Source organism: Schistocerca serialis, chromosome 1 (assembly GCF_023864345.2).
Source record: "Schistocerca serialis cubense isolate TAMUIC-IGC-003099 chromosome 1, iqSchSeri2.2, whole genome shotgun sequence".
In the NCBI taxonomy this organism is placed as follows: domain Eukaryota; kingdom Metazoa; phylum Arthropoda; class Insecta; order Orthoptera; family Acrididae; genus Schistocerca; species Schistocerca serialis.
This window is the reverse complement of record NC_064638.1, coordinates 938,776,712-938,791,902: the sequence shown is the minus strand read 5'-3', so window position 1 is coordinate 938,791,902 and position 15,191 is coordinate 938,776,712.

Below are 15,191 nucleotides of genomic sequence, written 5' to 3'. Positions count from 1 at the left end.
AGAAAGCGTGTAAAATTGGTTTTAATACGGCTAATTATCCACACTAAATCTACATCTACGTAGAAACCACGCAAGTCACCATACGGTGCTCGGCGAAAGGTACTTTGTGCCACTACTCGTCATTCAGTTTCCTGTTTCGCTCGTAAACGGAGCGAGGGAAAAACGACTGTCTGCATGCTTCCGAACGAGTCCTGATTTCCTTAATCTTTGTCTCCTTGGTCCTAACGCAAAATGTACGTAGGCGGCAGTAGAATCCTTCTGCAGTCAGCCGAAAATACTGATTCTCTAAATTTTCTCAATAGGTTTTCCCGAGAAGAACGCAATCTTCCCTCCGGGGATTCACATTTGAGTCCACGAAGCAACTCCATAATACTCACGTGTTGATCGAATCCACTGATAACAATTCTAACAACACGCTCTGAATTGTTTCATTGTCTTGCTTTAATCTGACCTGGCGGTGATACCAAGCATTCAAGCAGGACTCAAGAATGGGTCGCACTAGCGTTCTATACGCGATCTCCTTTACAGATGAGCTAAACTTTCCTGAAATTCTCGCGTAAGCCTAAGTCTACAACTTGCCTTTCCTACTACCGACCTTAGATACTCCTTCATTGTCATATCGCTTTGCAACGTTACACCTAGATATCAAATCGTCATGACTCTGTCAAGCAGCACACCATCAATGCTCTATTCCGACGTTATGGGGTTATTTTTTCTACTTATCTGCATTAAATTACATTTTACTACAGTTAGAGAAATCTGTCATTCATCACACGAAGTAGAATGTCTAGTTATAAATAATCCTGTAGTCACTGGAAGACGTCACTACCTCGTACACTACACCGTCATCAGCAAACGGTCGCAGGTTGCTTTTCACCCTGTCGTCAGATAATTTATCTGTATGGGGAACAAGATCGGTCCTGCCACACATCCCTAGGGGTACTCCTGACGTTACCCCTGTCTCTGAAGAACACACACCGTCCTTGGTAACGCGCTGGGTTCTGTCACTTACGACGTCTTCAAACCACTCCCATATCTAAGAACGTTTTCCGTAATGCACGGACCTCCGTTAATAGTATGCAGTGGAGCACTGTGTCAAATGCTCTCCGGAAATCTGGGAATATGAAATATCCATGGTTCACAGGCTATCGTGCGAGCAATGAACAAGCCGAGTTTCGCAGGAGCGGTGCTGTCTAAATTTTCCCAGACTTAGAACACAAATTTTTCTGCCTCAAGGAAATTTACTATAGTCTAAGTTAGAATGTGCGTAAATATTTAAAGGAGTCGCTTCTGCTTTCTTCCAGTCGCTTGGAACTATGTGCTGGGCGAGAGATTTGCGATTCAAAAAACATGTGCAGAATATTCTTCTATATGCTTTATGGTTTCAACTATAGGGACTAAAGCACGTCAGCGCCGGATAATTTGTCAGTCTGAAGGAAATGGATGTGAGAATTTTTCCCGTAATATATTTCAAGCAGAAACGTCCGATTCTGTCGCCCAATCGCATAGCAAAACCGCAGGGCTGTTTCCTACTCGAAAACGCTACATAGAACCAATGTAAAGTGGAATTCACCTCGAAGAATGCGATTTATAGAAGTTTTAAGTACCGAAGAATATATTAGCGTAAACATTCTCGTTCGAAAAAAGCAGAACGAACATGTACGGCCTACAATGAGATGACATATCGTCATCTTCCGTGTAGTAACACCTCAGGAGTGTTGTTTGGCCCAACTAGCAAGAACTGAATTACGAATTGCGTAGACTTTGGCTGTAAATCTTACCTCCCTGTAGTAGGCAATGGCTAAAAAGGAAGACTTTTTATTTAGTCGAGATGCACAGACGTCAAAGTCAAACGCTGCTGTACTACTGATACCCTGTCCGTTTGAGAATAAGGTTCAATTCGTTGTTCTTTCGGAGACAAAAACATATGTACAGGAGACAGCTGGATGAGAAAGGGTCCCCGTGTGGCCGTAATTCGTGCTTCGTCCATAGGATCTCTTCGTCTATTCGTCACTCGAAAATGTATGTTCTGACTGATGTTGCTTTTTGCTCCGGCAGCGCTTTTAGCGTCATCATCGCAGTAATGGCTGCCGAGAGGACACATACCGCGCTTCATGCGTGTGTAAGTGCAGCGCGCAATTCAATAACGCTGCACAGGGTGCGGTGCTGGGGTGTCCGTCACCCACGAACATATTACCGTCCACCCTGCCCCCACGCAGTTCTACTCCGTATGCTCCCCAAGCCCCGAAATTGATTCTAGGCGCTTGTATGACTGCCACAATCCATTAAAAATTATATATTACAGGCAGCTTCAATGTTTAATTATTCAAATAAATTACACTAGAGTGTTTCTGGTCGTCATAGTCGTTGTCGCCACGGGTATCAGCAATACCATGCAACCAGCTCGGCCGTTTTTGCAGACACTCTACGAAGGCATGGATATATCTCTAATTCAGCTACGAACAGGATTACCGCGGTAACTAGAACGGTGTCTGTCTCCCTCTCTCTTTCTCTGTTTTTTTTTTAATTTTTTTTACTCCTCTTCTTCTTAGAGTTGGACTTAAAGCCAATGTTCTCAGTTATTTGTTAGATATGTTCAAATCTCTGTCTTTCCCAATAATTTTTGGCCCTTACAGGTCCATCTAGTACCTTGAAATTTGTTTCCTTATGTCTTAAGGGGCTCCGGAACGCCCTACACTTGCAATGTTAAAATAACGCTTATAAATTACATCTTTCCTCACAAAGTATTTGAGGTAGGAAGTTGAACTTTTTACAGATTATTTATTGGAATATGGGCTACAACTTAACACAGCGATTTTACAAAATTTTAGTTCAGTTATTAAAGATGATTTTTTTTCAATTGTAATGAAAATTCACAACATTTTTTTGCAATTTTTTATTTATATATTCAAAAATATACAGTTTTTTGGAAAAAGGCTGTGTTAAATTATGCAGAAGGTACTGTGTAACATTTACTGAAAGTTTGAAACAAATATGTTTGGAAGATCCTTAGAAAACATGTAATTAGTATGAGAAAATAAAAGTTTTGGGAATCGAGCGACGAAGATTGGATTAACTTTTTAGTGCATTCCAGGTCCATAGGATGGATTATCTTCATCCTCTGCAAACTCCTCCTCCAGCTTCCTCTTGTTCCTCCTCCTGTTTACTCTTGCTTGTATTTCTAGACTCTTTACAGCCCTGTCTGCAGCCCGAAGGCGTTCCTTGTCTAAAGCAAGCATCGCTCGAGGTTCGTAGATTTTGCTACCATTTTCTTCAGTTGCAGTTACTGCAACACTGTTCCAAAAGGTGGTCATGTACGAACACTTATCACATTTCAGTTGTATTTCACTAGCAAGTCCTACGTGCTTTATTATGGAGAGTTCCAGACCAACTTCACTACAATGAATACATCTTACACAGTTTGAAAAAATTCCTTTGAGAACCGACATATCAAATATTTCATTCACATCCGATTCGCCCATAAAACATTCATAGTTTTCACTCATTGAACCAAGCTTCTTCTGTGAAGTATTTTCTTTCCCACTTTGACTGCTATGGGCAGGTGTCCTTGAGAGGTTAGGTTCACTCACTTGGTTATCGTCTTTACTGTTTACAGTAATAACACATACCTTTGGCTTTCCAACATTTCTCCTTTTCTTAAAAGCCTTCAGAGGATTTCTAATAACTTTACTTTTACTCATTATTGTACTTCAACAAAACAGAGACTCAAGAAACAGAATTAATTACGAATATTTTCGAGATAACGACAGAGTAAATAAACATGAAACAATCGACAATCACACCAGCGATATATATTGAACCATCACAGGTTAGCCACAACACATACTTTATCTCACATCACTAAAATGTACCTGATGAACACAGACGTTAATAATAACACCATTTGACAGCAGTTTAACAGCGCCACAGTGGGTCACGACCATGTAGAACACATTTCAAAAAAAATTTAAAAATAGTTGTAGTCTTCGGAATTGAATAAATTATATATCTATTAAAAGGTAATAGTCTGCAGATTCAGAAAACGCAAAAAAGTAAAAATTGAACTTTTCATGATTTTGAGCCTTTCCGGAGCCCCTTAACTAGTGTATTATTATCCACTGTCGGTGTCTACATATTCCTTTCACTGATGATTCTGCAGAGAACATCCCCACTTCTTAAAGGTCCATTTACTCCTTCTGTAACACATCACGATCGATACGGTTCCCTTATTTTACGGTTTTCCCAAAGTTCATGGTTCAGTTCTACGGAGTTCTGTGCTTCAGACGTACATTCTAAGAAAGATATTCTTAAATTTAAGGCCCGGCACTGAACTTGAACTCTTCTGTTGGTCAGTGTTTGCGGAAAACTATATGGGATTCTGGTTTCGCCTTCACGCAAGCAGTTTTTGTTAATTTACTTCCCCAAACTAGTTTCGGCGAAATGTCGCCATCATCGGCTGGTTTCTATATTCTAAAACGTGCAGAATTAACATCGTTACGGTGCATTACGAAACGTTAGTTACATGCGTTAGTTTACACAGTACCAGCACGCAGGTCAATCGGTAAATGGCTTTGCGGCTGCTTTTTGAATAATACGAATCAAAGTTATTTTGAGTAATACTTTTATCTACTGTGTTTGATGTTTTCCAAATATTAGCAGACACTGTATGATGTAGGCCAGTAATTTATGTAATCTAAACTACAGGTCTACAGAGGACTGTGTACATCATTGTGACATACACTGAGATCAGCTGCATAATAACTGCAAACGGCAGCCTTACTGTGAACCGAAATCCTGACATGATTAGTCTAGTAGGAGCTGTTTGTTGGGTTGGTTTGTTTGGGGGAGCAAACCACGTATTAGGGAAGGGCGGCGAACCATCCGGAGCGATTTAGGGAAATCACGTAAAACCTAAATTAGGATGGCCGGACGCGGGATTGAACCGTCGTCCTCCCTAATGCGAGTGCAGAGTGCTAACAACTGCGCCACCCCGCTCGGTAAGAGCTGTTTGTGTAGGCAAAGTATATCGTGATGACTGGATGGAAATTGGAGCCACCGTCCTCACGAATACGAGTCCAATGTTTTACAATTGCGCTACGTCGCTCGGCAAGCACAGCAGGGTATTTGTTGGCTCAAAATTGTTCAAATCGCTCTGAGCACTATGGACTTAACTTCTGAGGTTATCAGTCCCCTAGAACTTAGAACTACATAAACCTAACTAACGTAAGGACATCACACACATCCATGCCCGAGGCAGGATTCGAACCTGCGGTCGCGCGGTTCCAGAATGTAGCGCCTAGAACCGCTCGGTCACCACGGCCGGCGTATTTGTTGGAAATGAACACCTGCTCTTAAGGAAACTGGTAGAACGCACAATTTTAATGGATCACTTGTCGGCCTGAATATCAAGTTGACAACATACGTATCCGGCTTGCTAATAAGTAGAAGATACTCTTGTCAAAGGTTTCAGAGAAAATTTCCATAGTACCAGAGCTAGTTATGGCGGGAAAAAATTGGAGGAGAAGACAGGGACTGGGATATATATAAGAAATAATTGAGGAGGTCGTGTGTACTTGCTGCTCGGAAAAAAAGAGAGGGGAGAAAACTGAGGCGGCGTATCTATCGCCTGAAAATTTCCGACCGAAAATAAGGCGTCTGTCTTACTTGCAAGAACAATGGCCGCGGAAACAGCGACGTGCAGTTATAGGGTCCGCAGACACTTTTGTGATTTGAAAGCTGAAAAAGTATTACACACACACATTTCTTCAGTACAAGAGAATCGATAAATCCCAGAGTATGCTATTCCTCCGTCCTTATAAGAAAGCATATACCACAAAATCCCGACATGCAGAGCGAGGAACATGATTCATTTCTGTGTTTACGGAACATAGTGATCGCCAACAACGATAAACAGAATTTAACCGTCCCGCAGAGCCCAGTAAGGCGTCGTGCATTGAAAGGCGACTGCTTCGACCGTGCATTCTGGAACTGCTCGAGGCTAAGTGTGCCAAGGGTGTTTATTATTACTCATTTCATATCAAGAGAGCAAACTAAGACGAATTAAACGTACTTACCGTTAACCACAGGTACATTTGTAACTTCTCCGTTTCCCCCCAGCACTCATTATGTTGCAACAAGCACCGTCAACCATACGCTTCGCTTGATCGGGTTGTAGTATTCTGCCTACGTCTTATTCAGAAGCTTGGAAGTCGCACTCCAAGCAATATGTTCGTATTGTTGCCTTGAGTTTTAATCATTCACAAGATGTACTTGCTTGAAAAGCACCATAACGTTCTTATCATCCCCGTACATCAATATCTTAACAAAGTAGAGACGCATGTCAAACGCTCACATAAGCGTAGTCAAGTAATTTTATATTTTACGATAAGGGAACGAAAATGTTAAAGCAGACTGTAGAATTCCGGATTTTTTGTCTCTACATAAGATATACAAACATATCACTCTCCTTGAAAAAGCTAAAAAATTAACGTAATCACGAAAATAACCTCTGCTTTTTATTTTCCACGAAGAGCACAGATATATTAAGCTAATTACATCCTCGACATTAATTCATTAATGTTTCAAGCAGTATTTCATTATGGAGAGTATGCAGCAAGAGAAAACTTTTTCTGACTTTGAACCAACATTAGCACCGAGCCGACACTGATTTTGGCAATCAGGCGGACAAGAGTTATTACTGTGCAGACAGGAACCACATTTAGTTAACATCAGGAAAGAACTGTCTGTCGTAATGTAGAGTAGTAGAGTACACATTGTCTACCATTATAACAACTGTTATCTTGGTACTTCTAAATCGATTCAGGTACAGTGATGATAACCATTGTATATGGAATTTAGGTCAGCAAAACATATGATTCGATTTCAATGCTGGTTTTTTTAAAGTCGCCAACAAAACCGATCTGAAAGTGCTTTTCCAGGAGAAAAAGCAGTCTCTAGTATTTGAGAGTACACATACTTTAGTACAGTAAGCAAGAATGAAGATTTCTGCAACAGTCATACTTGTCGACTGGCGTCAAGACGTCGTTAATCACACGAGCTGCAACAGAGAGACATAGAACCATGAATAGATTGGAAGCTCGATATTCTTATTGAGAGGTGATACGACCATTAAATATTCGCCTTTCTCTTTTCCGTAAACTGTGACAAAAATTCCGAACAAGCTACCTTACTTGCAGAATGGAAGGATAGTCATGGGATATGATATGAGCCAATTACCATTATTTGCTGTTATGGAATACAAGGAATCATCAACAATTCCATTTTATCTACGCCTTCCATGCTACAGCTATCATAAGACTGTTCTCGTCACCTATTGCGCACGGGTTTCCGCAGGAGTCAGTGGTTTTTGAGGGCGAGACGATATGTAATTAAAATAGCTAGAAGAGAACGACACCAGGGCAAGGGGGATAGCCAACCTGCACTTCCGGTGATATGATAACTGTAACTGAAAGTAGTAGTTATGCAGTATATATATATATATATTCCTCTGGGCAATCACTGGAAATTGATCAAGGGTATCCAGGGGAACTCCAGTCCAACCCATTCACCTTAGGATATTGTGTCAGTTACATTCAAGGTTACCCAGAGGAGCCTGCGCACTGTCTGCACACCTTAGGGAATGGTATATTCAATGCCATGACGAAACACAATACCAGTCACGTGTGATAAAAAATTGGCGAGAAACCGCTGGACCTATAGGAACACATTAAATGATGGGAAACCCCTCATCTCCCCCCCCCCCCCCCCCGGACAAACAAAATTCTAGCTCCCTTCGTGCATTATCGTCGTTTATAACAAGTTCAGTGGCACAGGGCTCTTCATTCAGGGCTGTGCACAATGGACAGCAATGCAGGTTTGTTATCAGCAAATTATTATTAACAATTTTTCTATAATGAGAGGGTCTGGACATAATTACAAATTACACAATGTACAATTACGCAATGTACAATTTTTTACAACTTATATACATTGCTTTCTTTACAATTAATTGCAAGTCTATTTTTTCTAGGACTTATGACTGTCAGGTACTTTTATTTACATTAAAAATAGTAGAGAGAAGAAGCACTCAAAAATACATTTCTCATTTCATTTCAATATACACTTGTTACACTTGAACACTATAACTACATTTTAATTATTCCTTTCTCCATTAGGTACATATGGGAAGCAAGGGCTAGCAGCAGTGTGCGTAAAAATATCCCTACACACACACACACACACACACACACACAGAGATATATAAAGTATACACATAGTGCATACACAATTTAAAGAGTATATCACCTAAAACAAAAACCTCGAAAATTGTGGAAATGGAAAGTGCTACTGATGTGTGGTCACCACAGAATAGATTGATAGTCAGTGGCTCATGTTGAAAGCCTACAAACAGCCCGTAATAATAAGTAGACAGCATATTTTTTGTGCAAAACATACAGTTTGTAACTGGGTCAATACCTATTTACATTAACAGACTAAAAGTAGGGTAAATCTGAGTGTCATTGGCGCTTGTTGCAGAAGTCTAGTGCAAGTCATTTTCGAGATATCGTATTTTGGTAAGTTCCCACATCGACACATGTACAATACCTCTAGTAGTACACACTAAAGAACGACACAAGTGCGTACACTGGTTATGTGGATTCTGACCGGCAATAATGCAAGTTTCCGATTTTTCAATTGCAATCAAGACTTTAACAAAAATCGCAAAGGTATTGTTAATCAGAACACTGGGAGGCGCGTTATGGTCTAAATAAAAACTGATTTATTCATTCTTAACATCACATGACAAAAGATGGCTAAATAAACGCCACACAAACATTTTTCATTTGACAAACGCTTTCAATAATATGGGGTCTATGGTTAACAAAGTGATCAGCTGGAGATCAACACACCACACTAACCAGAACTAACCGCTTTATCTAACTTCATAGACGTGAATCCGTGGTATGGCCCGAAAACTACGCTGCTATCAAGCATCTATACTCTACTATTCCACAAAGAAACGTATGATTGCAAAGAGCAGGGTGCTGAGAAGCATATATTGAAACCCAACGCCATAGTAGAGAATACTTTACCTTGTTATGTTAACAAGGAAACGACGGAGAGGCTCCGTCCCCGCCGCATCCGCAGTGCTCCGCAACCCCACGACAACTACCGCAGTCCACTTCACCTCTCCGCCGCCCCACACTGAGCCCAGGGTTATTGTGCGGTTCGGCCCCCGGTGGACCCCACAGGGAACGTCTCACACCAGACGAGTGTATGTAACCCCTATGTTTGCGTGGTAGAGTAACGGTGGTGTACGCGTACGTGGAGAACTTGTTGGGCAGCAATCGCCGACATAGTGTAGCTGAGGCGGAATAAGGTGAACCATCCCGCATTTGCCGAGGCAGGTGGAAAACCGCCTAAAAACCATCCACAGACTGGCCGGCTCACCGGACCTCGACACAAGTTCTCCGGGCGGATTCGTGCCGGGGACCGGCGCCTCTTCCCGCCCGGAAAGCCATGCGTTAGACCGCACGGCCAACCGATACTTTACCTTTCTGCTGGTCAGGGCGGCACACCACGATGCGTTTGGCGTCTGCCGTCATGGGCGACAGCAGTCTGTTACTAATGGCGCGTGCCCGAAAAAAATACAAGTACGCGGTCTCGCGTTCGGCTGATTCGGAACGCAGATACTACCCTATGAGCCTCTGAAACCCCGGTGGATTCCAGGTGGATCCGTTTGCTGGTCCGCCAAACTAATTTGACTCCGTGACACGACTATGTGTGACGGAATATGTCAAACACTTAGACGGCCGACTCAAAAGAAAAAAAAAAGTACACCCACACAACACTCTTTGCGTGCGTGATGCTAGAATCAGTACCTCTAACGGTTCAGATGGTGACTGGCAGAGGCTCTAAGTGGTACACTAGCAAAGGGCACAAGTCTCACCATTCAGGTAAAGACCTGCAGATCTTTGCTAGCGAAGCGCTAGTACAATAGTGTGTTCTTCTCTTTCTCTCAGCTTTCTTCGCCAGTTCGGTAGCATAGCACATTTACATGGTTAGACTACTCCCACTCTAGCACAAGCTAATCACGAGCTGGAGTGTGGCATTCCAAGCAGGGAGGCCTACCCTTGCTCTGCATGCATAGATTTGAACAACCAGTGACTTTAAAAATTAAAAATTTATTGGGAGAAAAGGAAAAAAAGGTTCAGCCTCTGTCCCACTTGTTTAAGTCGTGTCTTTGTTAAAAGTATGACCTGGATGGAGCCACAGCCCTCCTTAAAAAGATCGTTATCTCCCCTGTTGCGTCCATTTCGAACTTTCCAAAGAACAGCCCTAAAGTCGCTAAAAGCCTCATGCCTTCACAAATACGTGTTGTACCAGAATCTGGACGCCTGGGCAGCACTTCCCTGCCCCACGGAAATTCGCAGAAACTCACAGCCGTCTCATTGGCTTCCTACCTAACAAGGACCCATCCTTTGCTTTATTGGTGATCATCAATGCTCTGCTCATAGATCCAGCGACTCCTCAGCGCTAGTCAGCCTACCTGGATGTGGCCGCTGGCCGATCAGCGGCACCGAATGTATCTGCACAATGTGACAGAGGGACTTGGCTGTCCACAAAAGTTTTCACTCAAGTTCCGTGGAAAAAACGCTCTCCTTGGCCCTCAGCTGCCATGCCTTTCACTGCAGTCCATTAACTCAGCACTCTCTTCCTTTGAATGCAGGTAAAGCTTACTGCTATTTTTTCACTAGAGTACAAAAGCAAGAGTGTTAACTACTGCCAACCATTTCATCATATGAATGAAGTCAGATCGTATCCAGCATAGCAACCAAGTAATAAAGATCATCCTCCCTAAGAAAATTAAGCAGCAGGACACCGTATCAGAAGTGAGAGTGCCCTGCAATCTCTCACAACCTCCCTGTTCTTGGGGAGTGCCACACTTTAAAATGGTTAATGTAACATGGAACAGAATAAATTGTGACACTTTAGTTGAGTCGTTATCAAAGAAATAAATATCTTTGTTCACCATAAACCCCAGCACACCAGGGGTCACACATACACACTCTGCTGCAAGCCCACAAAATTAAAGGGAGAAATAAAAACGGGATGGGTGTATCGTCAGCTCATCCCTAACAGTTCCGATTAAAGGAAGACATGGAATCAGTTAAGAGGCGTGCAGCCAGATTTGTCACCAGAAAGTTCACGGTGGTACTACGGACTTGCTACGCGAACTCAAGTGGGAATCCCTGTAGGGAAAAAAAAAAAACATTATTTTCACGAAACAATACTGAGAAAGTTTAGAGACTCGGCATTTGTGACTGACAGCAGAATGACCTTATTTCCATCAACATACATCTCGCCTGAGGATCGAGAAAACAATATAAGAGAATATAAGAGTATGGGAGAGTGTAGAACAGTCTTTTATCCTCGCTCAATTTTCGAGTAGAACAGGAAAGGTAATGACTAGCAGTGGTACAGGGTACCTACCGCCACGTACCTCTTGAAGACGATATAGATGTTGATTAAAGATTTCTGTATAGTTACGAAGTGCTGTACTTGTGTCGATAGTTGTGGCTCCAGTTGCTCGGTATCACAACTACCTCATGGACCTGCCACTTTGTTTTGGCCTCTGTGACTCAAGGAACTCAGCCAGGAGCAAGCTTCTGGAAATTAAACACATTAACATTCAGCAGCACTAAAGGCTCACCACCAGCCTCTCTCTGGAGGTGAAAGTAAATCACGGGGTGATAGGACAGATCAAAGAAATAGGAGTCAACTAATGCTGTTAACTGTAAATTTATTCCGTCGTCTAGAAGGGTCGACTTGTATCACTTTTGAATATAACTCACTAACTATAGACCAAGTGTCCTTAACGAAAATCCACGCTAAATTAAAAAATGGTTCAAATGGCTCTGAGCACTATGGGACTTAACATCTATGGTCATCAGTCCCCTAGAACTTAGAACTACTTAAACCTAACCAACCTAAGGACATCACACAACACCCAGTACGCTAAATTAATGAAATCATTATTGCTTCCATAAGTGTAACCAGTAATCTAGCAATTACATTGTGCAATATCCACCACTTCACCAACCACACACTATGCTATCGATAACTGCTACCTTAACCGGTTCTTTACGAAATGAGCGAGCCTTAGGCGCCCCTGATGTACCCTTGTTATTTTACAGTTAAAGTTGTTCTGGCTAATGACCAGCCTAGTTTCCCAGCCATCGTTCAAACTTCTGCTCCGTCTTCTACAGTTAACAGATCGGTAGCTGCTTCCAATCATGGTTGTGCTTCTGTTTAAGACGACCAAAGTAAACAACTTTAGCAGCTGCAGAACAACATATCAAAATACTGTGCAACTCAGTTAGCGCCGTTCTACACTGAAGAGCCAAAAAACAGTTACACCCTTCCTAATATTGTGTGGGGCCCCCACGAGTGCACAAGTGCCGCAACACGACGTGGCATGAACTCGAATAATGCCTGAAGTAGTTCTGGATGGAACTGACACCATGAACCCTGGAGGGCTATCCATAAAACATTAAGAGTACGAGGTGATGGACATCTCTTCTGAAGAGCGCGTTGCAAGGGCATCCTAGATATGCTCGATAATGTACATGTCTGGGGAGAGTGGGGGCCAGCGGAAGTGTTTAAACTCAGACGAGTGTTACTGGAGCCACTCTGTAGCAATTCTGGACGTGCGGGGTGTCGTATTGTTCTGGTGGAATTGTCTACGTCTGTCGGAATGCACAATGGACATGAATGGATGCAGGTGATCAGACAAGATGCTTACGTACGTGCCACACGTATCTAGACGTGTCAGGAGTCCCATATCGCTCTAACTGCAAGTGCCCCGCAGCATTACAGTGTTTACACCAGCTAGAACAGTCTCCCGCTGACATGCAAGGTCCATCGATTAATAAGGTTGTCTCCATACCCATACACGTCGATTGGTTCCAGTCATCAACAGTCAAATGTCTGTGTTGATGTGCCCAGGTGAGGCGTAAAGCTTTGTGTCGTGCAGTCATCAAGGGTGCATGAGTGGGCATTCGGCTCCAAAAGCGCATATCGATGGCGTTTCGTTGAATGGTTAGCACGCTGACACTTGTTGTTCGCTCAGCACTGAAATCTGCTGCAATTTGTTGAAGGGTTTCGCTTCTGTCAAGTTTAACGATTCTCTTCAGTCGTCGTTGGTGCCTTTCTTGCAGTATCTTTTTTCGGCCGCAGCGATGTCGGAGATTTGATGGTTTACGGGATTCCTGATATTCACGGTACACTCGTGAAATGGTCGTACGGGAAAATCCCCATTTCATTGCTGCCTCGGAGATGCTGTGTCCCACAGCTCGTGCACCAACTATAACAGCACTTTCAAACCCACTTAAATCTTGATAAACTGCCACTGTAGCAGCGGTAACCGATCTGACAAGTGTGCCTGACACATGTTGTCTTATATAGGCGTTGCCGACCGCGGCGCCGTATTCTGCCTGTTTACGTATCTCAGTATTTGAATACGCACGCCTATACCAGTTTTAATGGCGCTTCAGTGTATATTAAATAGAAGCTTATGAAATTTCTGACACAAATACATACCAGAAGGAAGCTAGGAATTTATTTACACAAAGAATTCTCAGTGTATTAGCTTTGGTCAAGAGGCGGCTGCTTTTGTCGAATATTGAGCAAATGTCATTCTTCTGTACCATGTGGAGAAATCTGTAAGTACACGTAATAAGAGAGTTAAAAATAAAACAAACAAAGAGTGATTTATTTTCGGGGAAATGCTTCTGCATACAAAAATGTTTTTGTTATGAGAAAGCTGACGCATTTGAAGTACAAAATGCTGAAACAACCGTCCCAATCACCCAATTTGGTAATTTCTGTGCGTGTACCAAGGTTTATGGCTAGAAAATGGGTTGAGATAAATGGGAAGGTTATGGCAAGCGTAAAACATATTTCGCAACTTTCTAGGATTGCACTTCAGAGCTGGAATCAGTTTTGACGTCCACCTTGTGTCGTCGGATACGTCTGCCTTCAGCTTCATTAAATAGCGGTCATGCATCTTTGGACAGGTACCACTCTGACAGAAGATGCAGCCGAGCATTTAACAAAGTAGCTTTGGGTGGCCAACACTAAAAGGGTGAACAACGGAAACTACCTGCTGGTACCACAAGGTGAAAGAACTCCACTTTTCGTCAGGGGCGACACTACACTTAGATGCCAAACGAACATTCGTAATGTGTCACATAGATACATTCAAGGATTTATGTGGAAAATGTATTAATGTAGAATTTAGCTCCCTCGTACTTACAGAGGCTCTGAGATGTAACAGTCTGCAGCCGGCCGTAGTGGCCGCGCGGTTCTGGCGCTGCAGTCTGGAACCGCGAGACCGCTACGGTCGCAGGTTCGAATCCTGCCTCGGGCATGGATGTGTGTGATGCCCTTAGGTTAGTTACGTTTACCTAGTTCTAAGCTCTAGGGGACTAATGACGTCAGCTGTTGAGTCCCATAGTGCTCAGAGCCATTTGAACCATTTTTTTGTAACAGTCTGTTGCCTAATTTTTTAGTTTCATTTAAAAAAAATTACTAACGCATGTAAAGTGATTAAATTCTCTTGAGCTTCCAGTTGTGTCAAGTGGTTTAAATTCCACGAGCTTTCGGGCAAGGGCCTCTTGTCCATTGTCCGGAGGTACTTGTCGTGTTATTGTTGTTACAAATTTGTGAGAACGCCCTTAGTAAAAACGACGGCCTGCAACTAAACAAAGATTGGAATCCGGTCACTGGAAGGCTGAAGAGGGCGTAGTAGGGCTCAAGGAAAATTGGAAATTTGTGGTAAGGTCTTATGGGACCAAACTGCTGAGGTTATCGGTCCCTGAGGTTACACACTGCTTAATCTAACTTAAACTAACTTACGCTAAGGACGACACACACACCCATGCCCGAGGGAGGACTCGAACCTCCGACGAGGGGAGTAGCGCGGACCGCAACAAGACGCCTCAGACCGCACAGCTACCCTCTCGGCGCAGGGCTCAAGGAAAATATTATCGTGTACAGCACTGGTGTAAGCACCAGAGACGTCAAAGATGTCAACGTAACTGTGACAGGACGGCAGCAGCAATCACACAGTAGTCACCACTTGACAGTGGCCGAGGAGCACTCAGCTGAAATCTGATGGGTTTTAAACT